Source organism: Canis lupus, chromosome 26, assembly GCF_011100685.1.
Source record: "Canis lupus familiaris isolate Mischka breed German Shepherd chromosome 26, alternate assembly UU_Cfam_GSD_1.0, whole genome shotgun sequence".
In the NCBI taxonomy this organism is placed as follows: Eukaryota; Metazoa; Chordata; class Mammalia; order Carnivora; family Canidae; genus Canis; species Canis lupus.
This window is the reverse complement of record NC_049247.1, coordinates 8,776,502-8,801,179: the sequence shown is the minus strand read 5'-3', so window position 1 is coordinate 8,801,179 and position 24,678 is coordinate 8,776,502. Positions and strand designations below refer to the sequence as shown.

The following is a 24,678-nucleotide window of genomic DNA, read 5'->3' as shown; positions in this document are numbered from 1 at the left end:
CAGCTGTCCTGGCCGTGAGAGATGCCTGGTTGAAACGGTGGCCTTAAGTAGAAGAAGGCAAGGTGTCCCCACCAGAAGTTAAGAAAATAAATACCACCTCCTCCCGGGCTCCCACTGGCCAAACTCAAGCAGAAGCAGAGGGCAAGGAAGCCTACTGCCTCTTGGGTGCAGAAAGCAGTTGATGGGAGGGAGGAATAGATCCGGAGAGGCAACCAAGAGACAATTGTCATTGCCCAAGGGTGCACCATGAGTTAACAGCAGTCAGAACTGGAATGCAGGCTCTCTGCCTCCAGCACATATCCAGAGAGCTACTGATGTTGAAGTCTAAAGACCACCTAACACCGGGACAGAGACCCAGCATGAACCAACGATAGCCTCAGCTATGCCAGTGGCTGGGTCAAATAGCATGTGTCTGGGCGTCAGACTTGGGGTGTCTTTTGAAGCTCTCTCGATCTCATTTGTATTGTTCCCTGGGGGCCTTAAGGATTAGGTACACAGTACACACAGGCTTTGGAGTCAGACAGACTCAGGTTCTAATCCCAGCTCAGCCACTGCCTAACTTAGCACTGAGGGGTATGTGAAGCCACCTTTGGGAGCCTGAGTCGCTCGTCTGCAAAATGGAGCAAATGAAGTTCCACCCCAGGTGCGTTGGGAGAACCCGGTGGGAAAATCCAGCCAAGCACCTGCAGGTCGCTGCACATCTGTACGTGGAGCCTAGGGGTGCTGTTTTTCTTCCCACCAGTCTTGACCAGTCTCTCCTCTTGCTGCTTCCCACCAACCCACCTCCCACCACAAACCAGCAGCCTCCTCATTGCCCTTGCCAGAACCCTTCCACCTTCCGCGGATCAAAGTCAGAGAAATTAAAAGCCCAGCGGGATCCCTTCAGACTCCCCCAGCTTAACAATGCAAGCAATTAAAGAAATCTCTCAGATTTGAGTTCTGAGAAAATCGGATCTTTAAAAAAAAAAAAAAAAATCCCAAACTCAAAACCCTACTTGAGGAGCTAAATCTGGTGTCCTACAAAGCTAGTGTTTCAAAATCCTCTGGACCTCGGCATTATTGGGAGGTAAGAGTTTTGAGCATCTGCGTCTTAGAGGGAGCTGCCCAATCTTTTCAGAGGGCTCAAGGTCAACGAAGGTGTTAACAATACAGCTTCCCCAGACAAACGCAAACCAGGGGACCTTCTGCCAAACAACTGGTCTGGACACTTCAAAAATGTCAAGGTCATGAATGACAAAAAAAGGGAAAAAAAAGTCTGAGAAACTTTCAGATTAAAAGGGACATAAAGAAATGACAACTAAAAGCACTCTGTGATTCTGGATTATTAAAAGGGGGGAATGATTCAAGAAATTTGCTATGTACTGTAGATTATAGTATTATATCAATGCTAAATATCTTGAATTTGATAATTATGCTGCAGTTACCTAAAGCAATTTCAATATTCTTAGAAGATAAGCAAAGGTAAAAGGCATCACGTTTGCAACTTCTCAATTGGTTCTGAAGGAAATAATGTGCAAACTCCTATATGGAAAGAGGAATGATAGAAGAAAGTGATGAAAATTGGGGTAAGGGGGATATGTGAATCCTTTGCACTTGTTTCATAACTTTTCTGTAAGAGTGGAATTGTTTCAAAGTGAAAAGTTTTTAAAATGCAGATTTCTGAGGGGCATCTGGGTGGCTCAGACTGTTAAGCACCCACTCTTGGTTTCTGTTTAGGGTCCAGGGATGGAGCCTGGCATGGGGCTCCACACTCAGCATGGAGCCTACTTGAGATTATCGCCTTCTCCCTTTGACCCCTCCCTCTGCTCCTCCCCCTTGCTCTTCCACTGTCATTCTCTCTCAAATAAATAAAATCTTTATAAATAAAATATCTTTAAAATGCAAATTTCTGAGTCACATCCTCCTGGAAAGCCCAACTCCTGGATCTTCAGAAGGGCCCAGGAATCTGCATTTCAGTGCACACATACGTGCACATGCACACGCACACACACATGCACACACACAAACCACCACCCAGGATTCTGGCACACAGGAAGCCTGACTATAATCCCAGCTCTGTAAAAAGCTGGGGCCTTCTTTCTGAATCACAAGACAGAAGCATAGCCTTCTATGGTTTTTACCCTCCTTTCCCCCTGTTCCAGGCAACAACCGAAGAGCCACTAATGGGGGGCTTTGCAAACCAACAGCATGAAAGTTTCCTCCAGACTCAGAGCAGGGCTTGCTCTGAGCTCAAACCCACTTATAATTTCATGATTTAAAATACAATTTGCTAAAAAAAAATAAAAAATACAATTTGCTAAAGACAAGCTGCTGGGGAAGGGAGATAGAAATGAATGAAGGGTAAAGGAGACTGCCAAGGCAGGATAAAGGGGGGCTAGAGGAGCAGAGGGCTCCTGCGTGTGTGCTTCATCAGGGTAATGACATTGCTTGGCTTTAATCCTCCTTAGTCATTTTCATTTGGGGACATTGGCAGCAGCTCAGCTCAACATTGGCATTCAAATATGCCAGGGGGCTGTCTCACCGAGACAGGGCTGCCTTTCACAAACAGAGCCTCGGGAAAAGTGACTACACCCCAAAAGGTAATTAGGAGGAAAACAACTCAGGTGGAAGGGAGACACAACCTGGGCAGAGGCCTGCAAACCACTTTGACCAGGACCTAGGGTAAAGAATACATTTGCATTGCAGTCTGGTTTACACACTCTCTCTCTCTTTCCCTCTCTCTCTCTCTCTCTCTCTCTCTCTCACACACACACACACACACACACACACACTGATGGACAGGAAATGCGCCATCTTAGGAGGGTTTTGTTAACTTCTGGGAGCCTGTCTACAGAAAGCAGAAAGCTTCCAGCTGTCAGGCTCTTGGACTGAGTCCCTGCCTCCCTCACCTGAACGGGGCCACCTTGCCCAAGGTCACACCCTCTTCCAGGCGATGCTAAAGTCCAGTGATTGATTGCAGGGTGGTGGGGGTATAGGCCTGGCTCTCTTGGCCAAGCTCAGGCCAATTCGCAATAGTCATTTCCACTCCACATTCCCTGTAGGGTTAGTCAAAGTCATTGCAGGGCCTCCATCCTGACTTGACCTCTCTCCACTGCTCACTCATGCTTCCTCCCTCTCCCTTCCACAGGCATTGGTCTCAACAATACCCCCTAATAAACCTCCCAAACACTAAATTCTGTCTCAGGACCTGTTTCCTTGAAGAACCTGACCTGGCACGCACATAATTAAAACAAGAGTTCTGTGAAAACAATATTTATCCTCTCTCTGTGCTGTGCATTCTCATATTATCTGTTCTGTTTCATTTTTTTAAATGTTGGTCATGACCCACTAAATTGATTTCATGACTCAGTCATGAAAATGCTAGCCTGGGCTACACCCAGTTTGCAAATGCTAGCCTGAACAATGCCCATGAAGCATGGATACGGGCAATGTGTCCTTTGAGCTGTCTTTGGCTGTGAGTAAAAGAATGCCTGAGTAAATGCAGATTAAATAAATAATAGAGGTTTACTTTTTACATAGCAACAGATTTAGCAACGAGTGGTTCCAGGGTTTGTTCATAACTCAACAACTTCATAAAAAACCCTGATTCTGTTCAATTTTTGTCCCACTGTCCTTAAAATGTTGGTCATGTGTCTCCATAGTCACAAGATGGCTGCCACTGCTCCAGGCATCATGTCCTCATACAATCATCTCCAAAGAAGTTGGGGTAGGAATCATCTCTTCACACATTTCTTTTACAGATGCCCCCTGTTTCTCCTGGGGCAGAACTAGGTCACTGTTTGTCTTAATTGGTCCCTGCCAACCAATATATAAGGTTCCATTGAAAAGACAAAAAGGCGAATGAAGGTCGGTAAGCAACCAAACAAAGTCTACCACAAGTCACATCAGGTATACCATAGACCTTATTTTTTTCTAGGGTCCAATATCAAAGACGCTGAAATGAGGGCAGAGTCATTGATCTAGGGCAGATTCACAGCAATCATACCACTACTCAGTATCCCAGACTCATGACAGACAGTAGTAGTTGATCCCACTAATCTTTTCTTCTAAGTAAGAATGAGATTTTATAATGTGTCTGAACAAAGTACTCCATGCACCCATTACCAACTTTTTAGAATTAAAATCTGAGATAAAATCTGGTTCTTGCTCTGGCCTCTAAACCAGAGGTAACAATGGAAGTTGATATGAGGGAGGATTAACCAGTCTTTGCTCTACATTTTCAGAACACTCTCTGACTCATGCTATCCACATTTCCCTTGGCCAACTTCTGTTGGCCTTTATAAATCCCATTGTCCTCCAAAGGGGTCCAACTCAAGCATTACTCCTCCAGGAAGTCTCCCTGAGAATCCCAATCCTGCATACCACAGGGTATCCCAATGTGGGTATCCCCACCTTCAAATTATTTATTGAACCCACTGATAGATCTTAGCATTACTTAAAGTGGGATAACCAGATATTGTGTGCCTACTGGCATAATGCAAAGGACATATCCCTAGAAAGTATTCTTGCCAAAAACCAATGTGAATTGTATTCATACTCAAGCTTAACTACCAGTTTACAAGAAACACAGGAACTAACATTAAATGACAAATGGGATACAATTAGAAAAAGTCTTAATAATGTCAAAAACTAAAGAACCAATGACCTAGTAGTGTCTTAAGCAAGTAAATAACATTTTTAAAAGGAGGGTAAATTTTGTAGATTTGTATCAGTTATTTGTTTGCCACAATAATGCTAAATAATAAACCACACTAGAATGTAGTGATTTAAAATAACTATTATTTCTCAAGGTTCTGTGGTCAGATGGGCAGTTCTTTTGGTGTGGGCCAGACTGAGCTGATCTGGGCTAGGTTTGTCCATGTATCTATGGTCAGCTGGCAAGTCAAATGAAGACTAGCTGGTCTGGAATGGCCTCATCTGAGAAAGTCCTCCTCCACAAGTTCTCTTACCCCACAGCAAGCTGCCTGAGCGTGTTCTCTGGTTGAGGCAGGGGTCAAAGAGAATAAGTGGGGTCATGCAAGATATCTCACTAGCCAGACCCAGGAGTCATGCAGCATCACTTCTGCACTCTATTGGCCAAAGCAAGTCCCATAGTCAAGCCCAGATTCCTAGGAGGTGAAATAGACGGACTCTACCTCCCAATAGAAGAAACTGCAAAGCCACATTGCTAAGGTGGTAGATATGCAGAGAGGCACATCAGTCCAACAGAGAGCTCAAAGAGACTATGTACCTATCAGCCAAATGCAATGTGTGCTGTGTTCAGATCCAGATTTAGACAAATCAAGTGTAAAACTTCATTTTTGTGGTCATTAGGGAAAATTGAACACAGACGGAATTTTAAGTACAACATCGTATATCGCTCTGTAAACATACTTTTTAAATGTGTCACTATTGTTAGAACTATGTATTAAAATATTTGTAGGTGAAATTATATGATGTTTGGATTTGATTTTTAAATATACCAGAAAAAAATAGAAGAGTGTGTTTGGGATAGTGGATGTATAAGAATGGCAAAAGGTTGATAGCTGTTGAAGCTGAGTAATGCACACATGGGGGTTATACTACTATTCTCATTGCATTTATGTGTATGTGTTTGCAATTTTCCATAAGAAGATATGTTTTAAAATTGTTCCGCTTTCTTTTGTTCGAATAGTTTCATAGAGTGTGTGTGATTATCCCTGGTGGTTCGTGCACATTAAAGAGAAAGTCTCATTTTGGTACAAGCCTGTCTTTAATACCTATCAAACACACATTAATCTCTCTTTATGACAAAGTGAGAGCAGGTCTCAGGTTCCAGAGCCCTTGGTAGGAATAGGAAACAGCAAGAATTTTATATCATTGTTTGATTTTCAGTGTATTTATTTTTTACTATCACCTTCTCTCTACCGTAATGCTTCTTTTCTGTTCATGGATAGTAACACAAAGTTCTCTTTTTAAATACATGTAAGACCATACAAAGAGTAAACTGTGTTTCTTTTAAGTGATTAAAGCAACAATGGTACAAGTGGTAAAAGGTTATGGCTAAGATGGTGAGTTGGTTGCTCCTGTTAACTTCGGATACCCACTGTAGCAAACAATCCCAAGTCTTACTGGCTTAACCCGGTAAAGTCCTATTTCTCAAGTCAAAACCCTATGCAAGCAGGAGAGGGGAGAGTCTCTGCTCCATGGAATCATTCAAGGACGTTTCCTCAAATTATCTGTGTTATTCCCTCTCCCTGGATGTTTTTTCCTTGTCTTGGGCCCAACTCCTCTTTAGCCTTTAAGATCTGGTCAAATGTCACCTCTTCTAGGAAGTCTTCCCTGAAGCGTCCAGGCAGAGATGGGAAAATGGTAGAGCCATAAATACAATGGATGTTTATGCAATGTGCTATGTGATCCTTCTCCATAAGCCTTGAAATCTTCAGCAAAGTTCCTAAAAGTACTACATGCTGAGCATGATTACATTTCTTCTCAAAATTAGTGATGAGGCTGTGCTTCATGTCACCTCTGCCTAGGGTGGAAGCAAGATAGCTCGCATAGGAACAAGAGCTCTGAGACAGGGAGACTCATGGGAAAGAGGGAAGCAAGAAGAAATAAAATATAGGAACAGGCAGAAATTGTGGGGAGGGCTTAGGCTGCCTCACACCTGGGTCTATGGCACATTTAACCAAATCTCTAACGGGGCAAGAGCAGCATGTTACACATGTGTGGTGGATTGGATTATCATTCTCGATGCTTCACTCACTCTCTTCCCTCATTTGGTCTTGAAGTATGTGATAGTGAGGCAAATATTTTTCCCTGTCCTGTCAATGTTGGAGTTGGCCATATGATTTTTTTTCCTAGCCAATGGAATGTGGGCAGAAGTGATTAGTTCTAGTGCCAGTTCTGAGCCAAGATGTTAAGAAACTTTATGTATGTCTACTCACCCCTTTGCACTTCTGCTCTTCACCATGAAAGGAACTTGCCTGAGCAGTTGCTAACCAAACAGGATGAAGACACATGGATAAAACATGTGGAACATTCACCCGAACTCAACGGTAGCCAGGAGCCAAACCCAGTTCACCTGTTAGACCAATGAGCAAGAAAATTAACATTTGTTGTGTTTGTTGAACAGCTGAATTGAGACATCATTCACGTACAAGAAAATTCACCCATTTAAATAGTACAATTCAAAAAAACTTTTAGTATATTCACAGTTGTGCAACCATCACCATGATCAGTTGTAGAACATTTTTCATCCTCCCAAAAGGAAACTCCTATCCATTGCATCAGTGGTGTTTTCCCATTTCCCTATTTGTTGTTGGGACACAGTGTTATTGGGACAATAAGTGACACATACACAGGTATCAGAAATGCATCCAGTGTAAACAAGTCTACAATTTTTTTAATTAAAAAAATTCTACCAGAGTGTCTGGGTGGCTCAGCCAGTTAAGCATCCGCCTTTGGCTCAGGTCATGATCCCAGACTCCTGGGATCAAGCCCGAGTCTGACTCCCTGCTCAGTGGGGAACCTGCTCTTCCCTCTCCTTCTGCTGCTCCCACTACTTGTGCTCTCTCTCTCTCTCTCAAATAAACAAAATATTTTTTACAAAATTCTTTCAAGTAATCTCTATGCCCAACATGGGGCTTGAACTCACCACCTAGAGATCATAAGTCACTTTCTCTGCTGACTGAGCCAGCCAGGCACCCCAACAAGTCCACAATTGTATATCCTCCTTGCAGATGTTCAAGATAAGAAAGTTTTACTTGCACACATCCACGCAGAGCTCCTAATACACGTTCACACAATACACATGCTCAGATACACATCCACTTTCACACAAGATAGCTCGCATAGGAACAAGAGCTCTGAGACAGGGAGAGCTTATCACACACAGCCCCGGTGGCTCAGTGGTTTAGTGCCGCCTTCAGCCCAGGGCCTGATCCTGGAGACCTGGGATCGAGTCCCACGTTGGGCTCCCTGCATGGATCCTGCTTCTCCCTCTGCCTGTGTCTCTGCCTCCCTCTCCCTCTCTCTCTGTATCTCTCATTAATAAATAAAATGTTTAAAAATCTTTAAAAAATACATCACACACCTACACTCAAAGACTCACATTCATCTTCACTGATACAAAGATTCATATACAAGACTCATTTGTACACACTCACAACTACATGCTTATAGACAAACACACACCCAGATAGCAATATCCCAAGCTCCAGTTATTTAAATGACTCATCACAATTCTTTTCATATCTACACATAACATATGCTTTTATGTCCTTGTTTTCTTTAAATGACTAACATTTTTGTTTAAATAAATTTGTTTTTAAAGGAAAGTGCTATAAATAGATGGTTTGCTCATCATTCCCATTTGCTCTTGCCTCTTCTTTTGGCCACACTCAACCATACCCATGACAAGTGGGAGTGAGGGTAATGCAGTGTGAGCTCCTCCAGGAAGCTCCCCAACCAATGGCATGCAACATGCAGATACACAGGACCTTGCATTTATAAGGACCTCTTGCTTACATTCAGTACTCAACTATAAGCATTTGGAAACTCTTAATAATTTGGTAATTAGAATTACTATGTATTTTCATTTTGGGACAAAATTCTGTAGTCTCTCCTGCCCATGATCACTGAATATCCCCACTTCTGTGGCTTCCTGAGGTGACAGCTTCTCCCCTGGTCTGGGTGCTGACTCAGAGAAGGTCACAACTTACACAGCCCAGGCCTTGGAGTCCAAGGAGATAGGAGTTTGAAACTTGGCTCCATTTACCAGTTGAGCAACCTTGAACTAGCCTGATCTGACATCCACAGGACCCAGGACAAGAGTACAAATGGAGACCTGCAGTGTCTAAAACTCTTCATGGTATAAATCAAGCTTCCAAATTGTCAAATAAAATACAATCTAACATCTTCTTTTAACAAATATACCTTTATTATAACAAAGTGAAAGAATATGTGTAAAGCTATGGTTTTTATATGTCCTAAAATTGGTAAAATATCAATGATGAGTGGATTAAACTGTGATTATGCATGACTTTATGTTGTATTGATGTACCAGTGTTGTCTAAATAAATAATTTTAAAAGACATACATAATTAATAAATTAAAAAATAAATGTATGTTTATTACATATATTTTTCTTGCTTTCATTTTAGCAAAATTGCTCATCATGTTGTTATTATAAAGATTTTAACATAATTTGTGTGTTCTTGACAGTGATGAATCTAAAGGAATAAAATATAAAATGAGGGACACTGGGTGGCTCAGTCAAATATCTGCCTTTAGCTCATGTCATGATCCCAGGGTCCTGGGATCAAGCCCTGCATCTGACTCCCTGCTCTGCAGGGAGTCTGCTTCTCCCTCTCCCTCTGCCTGCCACTCTGCCTGCTTGTGCTCTCTCAATCTCTGTCAAATCAATAAATAGAATCTTAAAAAAAAAATATATATATATATATATATAATGAAATTCTATCAAAGCATACGGTGGTTGAATACATTTTCATCAGAAATGTAAAGTAAAAAAATTAACAAATTAAAATATTTTGTTTTTAAGTTATTTTTCTCCTAAAATATTTTATTTTTTCTGTTAAAATGAAATTCTCTTTTAAATTCAAATTATCTTTTAAAGTCAAAAAGCAAAACACGAATATAAAACTAAAATAACATTTTTAAATAAAATATTTAAATAAAGCTTTAAATGTTAATTTTCAAATTTTAATTAAGTCCTAATAAATATTTAAAAATAAAACTAATGGGGCACCTGGGTGGCTCAGATGGTTGAGCTTCTGACTTAATTTCAGCTCAGGTCATGATCTCAGGCTGGTGAGACTGAGCCTTATGTCAGCCTCTTCACTGGGCATGGAGCCTGCTTAAGATTCTCTCTCGTTCTCTCTCTGCCCTTCCCCCACCTGTCTCTAATAAATAAATAGATAAACAAAAATGAAACTAATATTCCTAGATTTCAAGCAATGTAAAGAAATGTATCATGCTTCATGGCTTTTAAATCTAGATCTACATATGTTCAAATCTAGGGGTAATATGAATCATTTAATATTTCAAAATGATCCTCTGTTGCTGTGTTGGTTATATATTGTTATGTAACAAATTACCATAAACTTAGCAGTTTAAAGCAAGCCAGATTTGCTATCTCAGTTTCTGTGGTCAAGATTCCAGGCATGGTTGAGCTGAACCCTCTGCTTCTGAGTCTCCTGTAAGGTTTCAGTCAAGGTGTGGGCCAAAGCTGAGATCTCATTAGACATTCAGCTGGGAAAGGATCTGCTTATAGGTGGTAGTCTAGTATTCAATTCTTTATAGATGCTGACTCCAGAGCCTCAGCTCCTTGCTGGCTATTGGCTGGAGGTTGACCTCAGTTTTCAAAGCTAGTGAAGGAGAGCATTAATAGGGAAAATCTGTAAGCAAAACAGCAGTTACACCTGATACAAGGCAATCACAGATGTAAAATCTTATCACTGTTGCTGTATTCTACTGGTTAAAAGCAGTCACGGGGACCATCCACACTCAAGGGGAGAAGACTACACAGGAGTCTGAATTCCAGAAGGTGAGAATTATGTGGGACATTTTAGAATCTGCTAGCTAGAGTTGCTGTGTGTGGTTTTTACAAAAATTGCGCTAATTTGGGAATACCCCTGGAACCACAAAATGGAACACAAAAAAGCATCCTGAGTTCCTTAGGCATTTATGCTGTCGGAGAGGAAGGATCTTGTAAGTTAATTCATTTGTCTTTGTTCCTATCTAAGTGCTTGCAACTCTCAATTATTCCTGCACTAGAACCAGAACTGGATGCCCATCTTCAATTTGGCAGCAGCACAACCCATGACATTGCATTCAGACACAACTGTTATTTTGAGGTCATCACCTAAGAGATGTGGAGAAGCTTTTCCCTGGGGCCTGAATGGTGTTAATCAGGAGAATGGATGTTTAGGATTACAAAGCTGTTCTGTGAGAGCTCTGAATGCCAGAGTCTGAGTGACAGAAACCCCAAGTGTATTTTTAATGTGGATTTTTAAAAAGATTTTATTTATTTCTTTATTTGAGAGAGAGAAAGTGAGAGAGCACAAGCAGGTGGAGTGGCAGAGGCAGAGGGAGAGGGAGAAGCAGGCTCCCTGCTGAGCAGGGAGTCAGATGCAGGGCTTGATCCCAGGACCCTGGGATCATGACCTGAGCTAAAGGCAGATGCTTAACTGACTGAGCCACCTGGGCACCCCATCCCATGTATTTTTAATAAATTCTTCCTTTGTGTGTGTATGTTTGTGATATTCAGGGCTGCACTGTGGAATCTCCTCCCCTTGAGTGTGACTGGGACTTGTGAATACAATAGAAGTCACTCATGATTATGTTAGGTTATAGGCCAGAAGACATTTTGCAGATGTAATTAAGGTCCATAATCAGTTGATTTTGAGCTAATCAAAGGGGAAATACTCTGGGAGTGGTGCTGACCTAATCAGGTGAGGTCTTCAAAGAGATCAGACTGATTTTTGAAGAAGCAAATAGCTATGTTTGAGCTCCCTGTGAAGGAGGCTATGTGGCCAGGGCCCAAGAATAGCCACCAGGAGCTGAGAGTGTTGCCCTGTGGATAACTGACAGGAAAACAGGGCACTCCATCACATAGCCAGAAGGAAAGGAGTGCAGCCAACCACTCATGTGCTTGGAAGGGATCTGAGACTCAGGAGATCACAATCCCCACTGACACCTTGATTTTGGCCTTGGGAGACCCTGAACAAAGAACTCCTCACCTATGAAACCTGACAATAAACAAGAGTTGTTTTAAGCACTGAATTTATGGCATTAGCTACACAGCAATAGAAAATTAGTGTCAGAGTGAATATCAGGAGGTGAGAATTATTGGGGGTCGTCCTCGGGACTGACTACCAAAACTCGACATGGTCAGACTTTTGATTTTTTTGCCTATCACAAGAAAGTGGTGTCATCTACTTTTCTTCCCTATTTTTTCTATGCACAACCTTCTTTACACTTCACTCAGCCACTCACCTGCTCCTCTCTTGATTCATTCTTCCCATAAACGGTTCCTGATCCCCTACTCTGTACTGGTTGATGGGGATGCAGAAGTGGCTGGTGTGTGTCCCCTGACCTCCAGGAGCTCCAGTCTGGAGCAGGAAGCATTCCCTGGTTTTCCTCAGCCCCCTTAAGACTACTCTCAAATGTAACTCACATATGGTTCAGACCCCAAAACTTTCCAGAAATCTGTTTTAGTACATTGTTCCACTCCCAAGCCATAAATTCAGCCCCAAAGCCTAATACACAACAGATTTTGCTGAAGTTCCCCATAGAGACTAAGGAGAGTATTATATTACATATTACAAGCCAAATTTTACCAAACTTCTATATTAAACTTCTCTCTGTTCAAGTTCAATTATTTGGAAAGTCTTCTCCCACCACTGCTAAACATCTTAATTATTCTGGGAAGTTCTGTCTTATTTTCATATCCCACTTGGCAAAACAGAAGCCTCGTGAGAAACCAAACCAATGTGGATGTGGGTGGATAAGGGATTTGCCTCCGTGGTTCTGCAGGCAGCTCCACCCCTGTGACCTTGAATGAGGTACTTGCTGTCCTAGTTTCCTGGCCTGCATTCTGCCAAAGGCCCTAAGGGAAGAAGAGCAGCTCTCTGGGGACCCCAGCCAGGCTTTTGAAGTTCTTGGAAGAAGGCGTTAAGTAAACAGCAAATCCAGGTAATGCTGTCTGTGGGCCTTCAGAATGAGGGTGTTGAAACATAGGGTCAAAGGCCCTGTGGACGGCATCTAAGATCTACTTCCAGAACACCCCAGCCACCCCAGCCAGAGCCCCTAGGGGCACCTCTGTGTTTGAGGCTGAGTGGCTCGCTGGGTGTTCCACCACCATTCTAGAAGCTGGTCCCCCACCCTGGATGACGTGCATCATCACTCTCCTGTCTCTTGAAGAGGGATCTGTCTTCACTCACTCCCACACAATCTCATCCAGTCTTGTGGCTTTTAATACCACCAACGTGATGATTCATCCGTCTCCTGCCCTGCCTTCTCCCCTGAGTCCCAGACTCATTAACCAGCTGCTAACCAATATGTCCACTGGGATGTCTAATGGGCAGAGCACACTTCCTAGGTCCAAAGTAGAATTCCATTTCTTTTCTTTCTCCCCACCCACCCCCACTGAAACCTACTTATCCCCGTCCTCCCATCTCAAGAAATGGCTCCATCACCATTCACCTAGCTGCTGGAACCAGAAACCAAGGAGTTATCCTTGATTCTTCTTTTTTCTCCCATCACCCAACGATAATTCATCAGCGAACTTTGTTGGCTCTCCTTCCAAAATGTATCTCCACTCTGTTTTCTTGGCTTCCACCTTGGTCCAGGTCATCACCTTCTCAGGCCAGGTGACTGTAGCAGCCTCCTCGATATGCCCCCTGATTCCTCTTACCACCTCACAGTCTATTTTCCACACAGTAACTTGAGAAAATATTATTCCTCTACTTAAACTCTCCAAGACTTTATGTTGTTGACAAGCCCCAGGATTATCTGGCCCCTGTCTGTGTCTTGAACTTCACTTCCAACTACTCTCCTTTGTAATTCTGCTCTAGCCACATTGGTATTCTTTCTATTCCCTAAACACACCAAGATGGACCCAACCCCAGGGCCTTTGCATATACTGTTTCCTCTGCCTGGAGTCCTCTCCTCCCTACCACATATTTGTATACCTTACTTCTTGCCATTCAGATTTAGTCCAAAGTTCACTTCTTTATAGTCTCTATCCAAAGTTGACCCACCCACCTTCACTCCCCCCAGGCACTGCCCAGTATCTCCTATTTCTTCCAAAATCCCTATTACTATCTAATACTATCTTATCTTTGTTTGCCTACTTATTTGTTTAGATTGTCTTCCCCACTAGAATTTTAGCTCCGAGAAGGCTGTCTGATTCATTGTTCAATCCTTAGCCCCTAGACAATACCCACACAGGATCTACTCAGGAAACATCTCCCAAATTCACTCATTTATTCAGTCAGCACATATACATTGAGGGCTTACTTCTTAATGAATAACCAAAGATAAACAAGGATAACCAAGATGTCTGGCATCAGTGGGTTCAAATCCAGGCTGTATCATTACCCAGCTCTGGCTTTCCCTATCAGAGACTGTTTCCCCATCCTTAAAATGGGAATGACAGTACCTATTTGGCATGATTGTTATGAGAATTAACTTGCAAAGGCTACCAGACAGCCTGGCACATAGTAGGTACTCATTAAATGAGTACTTTCGTCCATGACCAAGGGTGATCTTATCTGCCAGAATATGTGGGCACAGGCCTGGGGGCTCTGAGACACCCATGGGACCACTGGATGCTCACATGGAAGGGGGATCAGTGTGGGCAAGAAGGCACTGAGGTCAACTGCTGACCCACTTAAACATAAGAACAAGGAGGAAAGGACTATAAATGAGCCAGGGCAGCTTCTCGAAACAACAGAATGGGAACAGCCTCAGGGCCACTGGATGTCTCCCAGGGGCCTCCAGGAACCAGCCTCCTTGACTCCCCCATCAGACCAAGGCCAATTCGCAAAGCCCTGCTTCCCACCCAGCCCACCTAGGGGGTGTGCCAGCTGGGGGCAGAGAGAAGTCTGGCAGGGAATAAAAGACACTAGGCTTCTGGGCAAGGTTTGAAAATAGAAGTTGTCTTTATACTCAATAGAAAATTGTGCAGCTATCAAAAGCATGAAGATACTCTTTTTTATTTGTTTTAAGATTTTACTTATTTATTCATGAGAAACACTGAGAGGCAGGCAGAAGCAGGCTCCATGCAGGGAGCCTGACGTGGGACTCGATCCTGGGTCTCCAGGATCAGGCCCTGGGCTGAAGGCAGCGTTAAACCGCTGAGCCACCCGGGCTGCCCCAAGATACTCTTTTTTATTTTTTATTTCTTTATTTTTATTTATTTATGATAGTCACAGAGAGAGAGAGAGAGAGAGAGAGGCAGAGACACAGGCAGAGGGAGAAGCAGGCTCCATGCACCAGGAGCCCGACGTGGGATTCGATCCCGGGTCTCCAGGATCATGCCCTGGGCCAAAGGCAGGCGCCAAACCGCTGCGCCACCCAGGGATCCCCGATACTCTTTTTTAAAGTAATCTTTAAGGCTTGAACTCAAAACCCTAAGATCAAGAGTCAGATGCTCTACTGACTGAGCCAGCTTGGCACCCTGGGAGGACATTCTTTATGAGCTGATATGAGTGAACTCAAGGAGTCATTGTCAAGTAGGAAAAGACAAATTTTAAAAGGACTACAAAATATAACATATACATGTGTTTGCTCACGTACAACTTCACTATCCCTGGAAAAACAAAAGAAAGGAGCAGCCCCTGTGGCTCAGTGGTTTAGTGCTGCCTTCAACCCAGGGCCTGATCCTAGAGACCCAGGATCAAGTCCCACGTTGGGCTCCCTGCATGGAGCCTGCTTCTCCCTCTGCCTGTGTCTCTGCCCACCCCTCTCTGTCTCTCATGAATAAGTAAATAAAAATCTTTAAAAAATACAAAAACAAAAGAAAGTTAATGACAGGCATGCCTGGGTGGCTCAGTTGGTTAAGTGTCTGCCTTTGGCTCAGGTGGTGATCCTGGGGTCCTGTGATCACGTTCCACATCAGGCTCCCCACAGGGAGCCTGCTTCTCCCCCCCCCCCCCCCCCGCATTATGTCTCTGCTTTCAAGAATTAAAAAAAAAAAAAAAGAATGTAATGCTTATGCAAAAATACTTAAAATTTGAAAAGTAATATGTAGTTGCCACCCACATTGGGGAATTGCTTTACAGCTCCTCTCTCACCCAAAGGATTGAGGGAGAGCATACTTCCAGAATGATCTATCTAAAAAGTAAAAGTGGTGTTTTTTTTTTTAAAGATTTTATTTACGTATTTGAGAAAGAGTGCAAGCAGTGGAGAGGGAGAAGCAGACTGCCCATCTAGGAGGAGTCTGATGCAGGGCTCGATCCTAGGACCCTGGGATCATTACCTGAGCCAAAGGCAGACGCTTAACCAACTGAATCACCCAGGCACCCCAGTAAAACTAGTTCTATCATTCCTCTTTATGTCACTCCTCTGGTTAAAGCCCTTCAATGACACATAGCTGAGCATATCGTATAACCTCAAAAAAAAAAAATTATTTGTTGGATGAATGAGTAAATAAATGAAACAATTGCCTTTTACCTCTTAATTTTTATGTATTGATATGGAAAAAAGTCCATGTTAAGTGAAAAAAGAATATTGCAGAATATTAAGTCAAGGATGATCCCATTTTTGAAAAATAAGATAATTACATATATGTAAAATTATATTGCATCTTAGTATACTCATGTATATATCCATATATATTAGCATACACATATACATGTACATGATGATTAGTTTAGAAATCTAGTAAGACCCCCAAAACTGCTGGTTCTGTATCTTGATCTTAGTGGTAATTACACAAGCATAAATGTAGATAAAAATTCATCCATCTGTACTTAACAATTGGACATTCTCCCCTATAGATAGTTATAACTCAATTTTTAAAAGGAAAAAAAATACCCCCAATATTATTAGATGCCATCTTCTGGGTCAGTTGGGATGATGAGGGGGGTTTTAATTTCCACGTATTGGTGAAATTTTACAACAAGCACACATGTATGAATCCTTTTGAAATATGTACCTTTTAATTCATTTTATTTCAGATTCTTTAGCTTAGCATGCAAAGCCTCCTGGTTCTTTCACTGCCTCCATCCTTCATTCCAACCACATCAAACTACTCACCTTCCCAAATGTGTTACGCTGTTTCCTACCTCCAGCACCTTTGCTGCTCTCTTTTCCTGAGATACCCTCTCCTACTTCCTTGACTTCTCCCACCTACCTCACATTTTCTAGTCATTTAAGTCTCAACTGAAATGTCACCTCCTCCAGGAAGGCTCCCCTGGCCTCCCCCTCACTAGGTCAAATGCTCTAGAAACACCTCAGAGTTGATTCTGTCTCAACACCTGACTCACTTATCCATCTCACCATCCAACCGTGAGCTCTTTCAGGCAGAGATGAGAGTGATGGACCACAAGCCACGGACCACCTGAAGTCACCAGAAGATGGCAGAGATAAGGAAGGATTCTGTCCTAGAGCCTCCAGAAGAAGTGCAGTCCCCCTCATACCTTGGTTTCAGCCTGATGACACTGATTTCAGACGTCTGGCTTCCAAAAGAGTAAGAGAATAATAAATTTCTATTATTTGAAGCCACCAAGGTTGTGGAAATTTGTTATGACAGCCTCAGGAAGTGAACATAATTGATACCTCCTTTCTAGAAAACAATTTGAAATTGGTTATGAAGTTGGTTATGTGTGTAATGATGAGCCAGCGACTTCACTTCAGATAAGCCCTGAAGAAACATTTGTCCACATCCACCACAAGACACATGTAAGAACATTCCTCACAGCATTGTTTATAATGACAAAACCTGGAGACAAGTTACATGCTCATCCACAGGAGAATGGGGAAACTGTGGCAAAGTCACATCATAGAATAATGCATGGCAGGAAAACGAACACACTTAAGCAATTTGCAACAACAAACAAATTTCACATACCTAACACTAAGTGGAAGAAGCAAGTCACACACAAAAATATGAGCAGTATGACTCTGTTTACGTAAAGCTCAAAAACAGGTAAAACTAAACAGTACACTGTTTTGGTATTTAAACTATAAAGAAAAGAAGGGAATAATGAAAGCAAACTTCAGGGGTGCCTGGGTGGCTCACTGGGTTAAGCGTCTGCCTTCAGCTCAGGTCATGATCTTGGGATCCTGGGACTGAGCCCTTTGTCAGGCTCCCTGCTCCTTGGGGATTCAGGTTCTCTCTCTCCCTCTGCCCCTACCCCTGCTCAGGCTCGTGCTCTCTCTCTCTCTCTCTCTCTCTCTCTCTCTCTCGGTCTCAAATAAATACAATCTTAAAAAAAAAAAAAAAAGGGTGCCTGGATGGCTTAGTCAGTTAAGCAGTGAGTGGACCCTTGACTTAAGCTTGGGTCATGATCTCAGGGCCCTGAGATCCAGTACAGAACCTGGTTCCCTGCTTAGTGGGGAGTCTGCTTGCCTCCCTCTCCCTCTGCTCTCCGTCTCTTTCTATCAAAAAAATAAATCTTAAAAATAAATAAATAAAGCAAACTTCCAAACAATGGTTATTTGAGGGAAGGAAGGACCTGTGGTAGGGGTGGGGAAGCCCACAGGAGACTTCTGGGTAAGGTGACCATTTTTTTGTTGCCTAACTGGCATGCTTTGGGGGATGAAAAGGAGGGTGCTAGTTATAATTATGGCAGATAACAGGCACAGATCCCAACTGTCCCAAATAAACCAGAACATAAGATCACTCTACTTCTGAGACACATTATGGCCTGGTTGGTGTGGATATGGCTATTCGTTTTTTTTTAGTGCTTTTCAGACTGGACAAATACATTTTCTATTTATGACATATTTCAGAATCTTTTTTTTCAACCAAATAAATGAATAAAGTGGGTTCCAGAATCAGTTCAGTTTTTAGTAGCAACTCCACATACAGAAGCAGATTCTTAACTAAATTCAGCAGTAAGGGAATTTATTACAGGGAGAGCGCTGAGCTCACACAATTGCCAGGAAGGCTGGAGAAAGAGGTCAGAAAACAGGCACAAACAGAAGGCAGGCACAGAGCAGGGCCCACGGCCAGAAACTTGCCCGGACCAGGCTGTTGAGGACACGCAGCTCCTCCCACTGCGCCTGGTGCTGCCCACCCAGCCCGGGCCAGGCCAACGAACGCTCCTGCCAACCTCACTGCTACTGCCATCCCCAGAGCCCAGATGGTGTCGCCGCTTCTACACCACCCGCAGTCCCCTAAATTTCTCCTTGTCCCTGCTGCTTTGCTTACTCTACAATCAAAACCCTCAGTGGGTTACACCAATGAGAATGGCTAAAATTAACAAGACAGGAAACAACCAATGTTGGCGAGGATGCAGAGAAAGGGAAACCCTCTTGCACTGTTGGTGGGAATGCAAGCTGGTGCAGCCACTTTGGAAAACAGCGTGGAGGTTCCTTGAGAAGTTAAAAATAGAGCTACCCTATGACCCAGCAACTGCACTACTGGGTATTTACCCCAAAGATATAGATGTAGTGAAACGATGGGTCACCTGCACCCCAATGTTCATAGCAGCAATGTCCACAATAGCCAAACTGTGGAAGGAGCCATGATGACCTTTGAAAGATGAATGGATAAAGAAGATGTGGTCTATATATATATATATATATATATATATATATATATATATATATATATATATATAATGGAATATTACTCAGCCATCAGAAAGGATGAATACCTGCTATTTACATCAATGTGGACAGAACTAGAGGGTATTATGCTGAGTAAAATAAGTGAATTGGAGAAAGACAATTATCATATGATTTCACTCACATGTGGAATATAAGAAATAAAGGACCATAAGGGAAAGGAGGGGAACTGAGTGGGAAAAATTAGAGAGGAAGACAAACCATGAGAGACTCCTAACTCTGGGAAACAAAGGGTTGCAAAAGGGGAGGAGAGTGGAGGGATGGGGTAACTGGATGATGGGTATTAAGGAGGGCACATGATGAGATGAGCACTGGGTGTTATATACTACATGTTGGCAAATTGAATTTTAAACCCTCAGTGGGTGCATCTGACTGGTCGAACCAGCCTGCAAGTGATGCTGAAAAAGTGAGCACAGGCCACTCTCTGCTTCTTTGGGAGCAGGTGCTGCTTGCTCTTACGAGAGCCATTGTCTGGGGAAGTCTCAAATTCAGGATGACATGCAAACCCTCAGCAGCTGAAAAATGGGAAGCCCAGGACCTTTGCAAGGTATGTCAGAGACTAGGGACATGTGCCAAAAGGTTCCAAAAGAATCTTGAGGATCTTAAAGGTGGCTGGGCTCTAGAATTTTAGAATTCCCCTCATTAGTAAGCCTCAGGTGAAGCCTCAGAGTGAGGTTTCTGCAGTTAACACTTGAGTCGGTCAATTCTGCTTATTAAGTAGCTAGCTCCAAACAACTTCCTAAGTCTTTATGGCATAATAACTTAGACTTTGAAAAGATAAATTGAAAGAAAAAATTTTATTTCATTGTTAAATAACCACAATTGCTATCTAAGGGGATGGATGTGCCTGTGGGGGAACCGCATGAATTCTCAAACCTTGGAAGCAGTTTGGGCAACCTTCTTTTCCTATTCCAGGTTGATTTTCAAGAAGTAATTGCTTTTTATTACTGCCACCATGGAAAATCCACCTTGGGAAGATATGACATCATGGAAAGGAATGTCGTGCAATCTAATGCTGAAACTAGCTTGAGCTACCTTGAACTGGTAGTTCGAGAGGTATTGGAGAGATGTCAACAATCACAGTATTTGCCTTGAAAATGTAAAATACCAGGGCACCTGGGTGGCTTAGTCAGTTGGGCAACTGCTTTTGGCTCAGGTAATGATCCCAGGGTCCTGGGATGGAGGCCCCATCCGGCTCTCTGCTCAGTAGGGAGTCTGCTTCTCCCCCTCCCTCTGCCTGCTGCTCCCCCTGCTTGTGGTCTCGCACTCTGTCTCTGTCTCTCTCTGTCAAATAAATAAATAAAATCTTTGGAAAAAGAAAAGAAAAAGAAAATGCAAAGTACTACATGGTGCTCCTGTGGGTTTGCTGCAGAGCCCCTGGGTGCCTTGGCACACAAATTGAAAACTATTCCTCTAAAGCATAAACTCAGAGAGACAGTAGCTGGTCAAAACAGGGTAGGGTCAGATGTTTTCGTGTTTGAGCATGTTGACACATAATCAAAGAAAACTTATGTGCAAGGAGAAGAGGAAGAATCAAAATATAGACAAGCCAAGAGGCTACAGAAGGAGCAAAAAAGAAAGGGCAATTTCCTGATGCAGTACTGCCTGCAGTTGATTCCATGATCTCTCCCCAGCAGCCATGTCTGACCTTGAGCTCCTGATCCACTGCCCTAAACTAGCCCTTCCCATCCTCTTTCTCAGACTCAGGGAGTGATGGCAGCTCCATCCTTTCAAGTGCTCAGGCCAAAATTTTGGATTATCCTTGACTCTCTTCAGGGATCCCTGGGTGGCTCAGCGGTTTGGCACCCGCCTTTGGCCCGGGGCGCGGTCCTAGAGTCCCAGGATCGAGTCCCATGTCAGGCTCCTGGCATGGAGCCTGTTTCTCCCTCTGTCTCCCTCTGCCTCTCTCTCTCTCTCTCTATCATGAATAAACAAATAAATCTTAAAAAAAAAAATCCTTCACTCTCTTGGTCTCTCACAACCCACACCCGATCCAGTGTGTTAGCAAATTCTGTCATCCCTTACCTCCAACATATACCCAGAATCTGACCACTTCTCCCTATCTCTATGCCATTGACCCAGCCACCATCACCGCTCACCTGGAAAGGCTGTGAGCACCTCACTGCTTCTACCTGGTCTATTCTCAGCCCAGCACCCAGAGGGATCCTCTTAAAATGTAAGCCAATTCTAGGCTCTGAACCCTGTAATGGCCCCCATCTTGCTCAGAGTCAAAGCCGAAGCCCTTAACATGGCCATGCAGCCCTATAGAAGTTAGCCTCAGGCACCTCTCACCACAGCACCCACTGCTCTGGCTCTCACTCACTCATTCCAGCCACCCCAGCTTCCTCACTGTTCTTCAAACATGTCAGGCACAGCCCTGCCTCAGGGCCTTTGCACTGGCTGTTTTTTCCACTGCCTGGAACATAGTCCTCCAGATACCCCCATGGTTTGCTCCCTCGCTTCCCTCAGTCTGAGTTCAAATGTTATTTTGCCAGTGAGTCCTTTGTTGATCTTGCATATAAAACAGAAACATCATCTTCCTCCTCACAGGACTCCCTGGCCACTCACTTTTAGGAGGGATCACTGAGTTGTAGAACCTGACAGACTCAAATGAACTCATGTGCCAAGAAGTGTATTTAAATAATTCATTTTTTAAACAAATATTTATTGTTCAATCTATGTGCCAGACATTATGCCAGGTGTTGAGGGTAAAATGGTTGCTTCAATTTAAAGCTGGGCATCCAAGATCACCCACAATCAGTGTCTTGGTTCTCCAGATGACTATGCTCCTCTATTCAGGAAATACACTAGGAGGTGCTTAGAATTGCCTGGGAAGCCTGCATTAGATTGCCTGGGTGAGGCCCCATTCCAATCACCATCCGGAAACCCTAGGTCTGGCACCAGCATCCACCCTCCTGCCCTGCATGTCCAGCTGCCACTCAGGGCTGTGGTGGTGAGACCGGTCCTCCTGTAGTCTGTGGGCTGACAGGGAAATCCCAGGGGTGGGCTGCCATGGGCATGAGAAAGAACACAGTCCAGGCCATGGATGCAACTTGATTTCTAACTTGTAATATATTTAGACACATGCGGGCCTCCGTTTGTATTCTGATTCCAATATTTCACACAGGATCTAGATTCTGGTAGAGGAATGGCAAATAATGGCTACTGTGATTGTCCTCTCCCAGACCATGGCAGACTTCAGTAATGGATCACAGCATTTCTTCTCCCTGACCTGTGGTCTCCAAACTCCTTCACACATGGCACCCTGGGAAGCCACTACTAATCTTCCATCAGTGTGAGAGGTGCAACGGGATTTCATTCCCTGTTCTAGCACTTTCTACATGGTAGTCTGCTCTGTGTCCTATAGCATTTATCAAGAGGACTCTCTTTTTTTTTTTTTAAGATTTTATTTATTTATTCATGAGAGACACACAGAGAGAGGCAGAGACATAGAGCTTAATGTGGGACTTGATCCCAGGACCCCGGGATCATGACCTAAGCCAAAGGCAGACACTCAACCACTGAGTCACTCAGGTGCCCCAAGAGGCCTCATTCTTGACCAGAAACTTTTTCTCCTGCTAAAAAAGAAACCGCTGATGCTAGATGTTTGTGGGAAGTAGACAAACACTCAAATGCTGTCTTTGGTTGCTCCTCAGAAGATCCTGATATGCTGTGGAGAAAAGAAAAAAAAATGAATAAAATAATTTCCTGTTTGGAGCATACTTACACCAAAACTTTTTTTTTTTTTTAAAGCCCACTCTTTCCTCTGAAGAGATTAATGTTTTGCATTAAGGCCCTAACACAACACATTCTGACTCCCAAGATTTTTTGGCAGAATGGAAAATCCTGATGGCTCTTTTTGTTTGAGTGGTTTATTTTCTTCTCCGCGTGGATCTCTATTTCTTTGCCGCCCCCCCCCCCTTTTTTTTTCTGTTTGTCTCATTCTCCATCTCTGTCTAGTCTCTGCTCTGGATATCTATTTGTCTCTCCCTGACTTGATCCTTTTGTCCCTCTCCACCCCTGTTCCTCTCTGCGTGGGCAGCCGGGCAGCCCGTCTTTCTACGGGTACTTGGAGTGTGTCTGAATGTCTATGCATCTGTGTTTCTTTGTTTCCATCCCTGCAGGTGGGTCTCTCTGTTTCTAATCTTTTTTTTATTTATTTAAAGATTTTATTTATTCTTTTTTTTTTAAGATTTATTTATTTATTCATGATAGACAGAGAGAGAGAGAGGCAGAAACACAGGCAGAGGGAGAAGCAGGCTCCATGCCGGGAGCCCGATGTGGGACTCGATCCTGGGTCTCCAAGATCACGCCCTGGGCCAAAGGCAGACAATCGCTCAACCACTAAGCCACCCAGGCGTCCCTCTCCACTTCTAATCTTTGTCTCTTTTATCTCTCTCAGTCTGTCGTTCCGGCAGCGATCTCTGTGTGAGTCTATCTATCTCATCTATCTTCCTGTCTCTTCCTGTGTTTATGTCCCTGTCTCCATGTGAATTCCCCTATCTCTGTTGCTGTTTATCTCTCTCCATCTCCCTGCTTGGGTCTCCTCTCCCTCATTCTCTTTATCCCTCTTCCCCTCCACCCCATGTCTGTTTCCCTCTCTTTGTCTTTCTGTCTCTGTAGGCTTGTGCCTGTCTGTCTGTCTCTTCATCTGTCAGTCTCTCTCTCTCTCTGCTTTCGCCCTCCCCCTTGGCTCCAACCAACTTATGTTTCCCTGTTTATCTTTCCCTTTTTCCTCATCTAGAGCACTAAGGTTGAGTCCAGACAGCAAAGGGGTGACTGTAAAGAGAAAAGTCACCCAGAGGTTTCCAGGCCACCAGATGTGCAACATATTTAGACAGAACAGCTGGATAATTTAACAACTTCCTCCCTCCCCCTTTCCCCACCCCCACCCCCCAGTTCCCTTCCAACAGACAGCATGTCTGTGTGAGGACAAACGTGTGTACACACCAGAGGGTACCCTCCTGAGATTCTGCGCCAAAGTCGCCGTTCTCTCCAAAACCCCATGTGCAGCCTTTAATGTGATAGAATCTAGATTTGCTTCCCTACAACCTCCTTCTTCCTCCTCCTGGGTAGTTTGGCCTAGACGCCTGGTGCCGTTGCAGCACCTCAAAGACTTCCCACCTATATCCTGTGATCGTTATGATCTCACAAGTGAGGTGTTTGGGATGATGAAATAAAAAGAGGTAGCACAGGTCTAAAGGAAGCCCTGGAGAAAGCTGGCATGTGTTCTCAAATGCAGGGCATGAGTTCTTCTTGGTCTTATTTTACAGATGACGAAACAGACGGATAAGCTCTGGAGTCCAGAATCTGGATAGAACTAGTGCTCAGGACCAGAACTCTTAGCTACCCATGTGCAGCTTGCCTCCCAGCATCACAGGCTAGCAAAACTGGGCA

The 24,678-nt window shown here is 43.5% G+C and overlaps 1 long non-coding RNA gene across 1 annotated transcript in view; it reads right to left on the bottom strand.

Annotated features, from left to right (window-relative positions):
- Positions 1–22,781: 22,781 nt before the first annotated feature.
- LOC111092526 overlaps positions 22,782–24,678 on the bottom strand; it is a 51,657-nt gene continuing 49,760 nt past the window's right edge. Inside the window, exon 3 of the long non-coding RNA XR_005379157.1 lies at positions 22,782–22,951. This is a non-coding gene — a long non-coding RNA (uncharacterized LOC111092526). The remainder of the gene's footprint in view (positions 22,952–24,678) is intronic.